The sequence below is a fragment of the Aptenodytes forsteri genome, unplaced genomic scaffold, assembly GCF_000699145.1.
Source record: "Aptenodytes forsteri isolate BGI_AS27 unplaced genomic scaffold, ASM69914v1 Scaffold146, whole genome shotgun sequence".
Classification (NCBI taxonomy): Eukaryota; Metazoa; Chordata; class Aves; order Sphenisciformes; family Spheniscidae; genus Aptenodytes; species Aptenodytes forsteri.
The window spans coordinates 5984219-5985829 of NW_008795128.1; the positions used below are offsets into that span (position 1 = coordinate 5984219).

Consider the following 1611-nt stretch of genomic DNA (forward strand, 5'->3'; position numbering starts at 1 on the left):
CTCGGGGACTGGCTGGGCATCGGTCGGCGGGTGGTGAGCAATTGTACTGTGCATCACTTGCTTTGTGTATTATTATTATTATCATATTATTATTATTATTATCATTTTATTTCAATTATTCAACTGTTTTTATCTCAACCCACGAGTTTTTCTCACTTGTGCTCTTCCAATTCTCTCCCCCATCCCACCGGGTGGGGGGGAGTGAGTGAGTGGCTGCGTGGTGCTTAGTTGCCGACTGAGATTAAACCACGACAGTAGCCAAGTTAAAATAGGAGTAAAGAAGTTCAGTTTAGCTTCAGACAAAAACTAAAATATTTTGGCTTTCATCCCATGTCACAACAAAATGTCACTTCCACCTTGTTTCTTTAGGAGTTTGGGGAGGGATGAGGGGAAAGGAATTTTGTTTCTTTAACGCAAAGCAACAGCAAGAAAAGATAAACTGGAGCATAAATCACAATTGATGAGTCAGAGCATTCTTCCAAGTTAGTGAATACTAGATTCTTTCTCTGCCCAAGAACAGCTGAACCCACATTTGTATGTCAGCTGAACCATGACCTAGTAAATATCTGTTAGTGAGACAGAGAATTAAAATTATTAGGTAAACCAGTTTCTGGAGTGATACAGGATCCATTCTCAACACAGGCATGTTTGCTTCTAACAACATCCTGTAGTCACCTTTAAGGGTTAAACATATTAGAAGTTCCAGCAGGGGGGCATTTTTCCTACCCTGAACAAAATCAAGTCTCCTTTATCACCTGATCTAAACCCTTTTTAAAGGCTCATTTCATTTAACTCTAGCAGCAGGGTAACATGCTCCTTTGGTCAGAGTGAGACCCTCCAGCTGTCCTGTAGCCTAGTACAAGGACCTGACTTAGTGGCTTTATTCCTTATGTTTTGTTCATATGCTCCATATAGTGACTTGGAACATCCCTATGACCCTAAACCAGCCAATCCTGAAAACATCAAACCCCTGTTCAAACAGCAGTAATGACACTCATCATAACATCAGTAAGGTTTGATGTCATTTCCACAGCAGTTGTCTTGCATATTGAGCAGAAAGAGATAAGAAGACAGAGTGACCTGGTAAAAGATTCAGTAAGCTTCCCACCATCAGCAACTACGCTGAGGGTTACCAGGCACAAACACGTTGTTACTACAAGAAATGGAGCTCCCCTCCTTCTCCTCTTGCTTCTAGTGATCCCGCCGCAACAATCTTGCTGAGGAAGCCAAGCCATTTTCTGATTCCTCTGTTGTGCTACTACATTTTAGAAGTGTTCTGCTTCAAGAGGATCACAGCTATAGCGCTGCTATACTTCCCTTTGAGATTTCTCAGACAGAAGTACACATGCACAATTGTAACAGGATATACAGTAAGCACAGTATATTGACCTGAATGGTGGATTTGTGCACGCACAGCACGTCTGTGGGTTCTCTTACCAATTCTCTGACAGGGGTCAGGGCAGGCAGAAACCTTAGCCAAACGCCGATAACCCTCAAATGACATCTGGCCTCTATTTCAATGTGAAAAAGAGGGTGTCAGGGAAAAACCCAGACACATGGTGGTCCTAAGCAAATAAGACTGCCCAAGACAAAAAAAAAAAAAAAAAAAAA

At 42.0% G+C, this 1611-nt stretch overlaps 1 protein-coding gene across 1 annotated transcript in view; it reads right to left on the minus strand.

Annotated features, from left to right (window-relative positions):
* The window catches only part of RPAP1 (RNA polymerase II associated protein 1), a 45086-nt gene that overhangs the window by 34121 nt on the left and 9354 nt on the right, over positions 1-1611 (minus strand). The gene's annotated exons all lie outside the window — the stretch shown is intronic.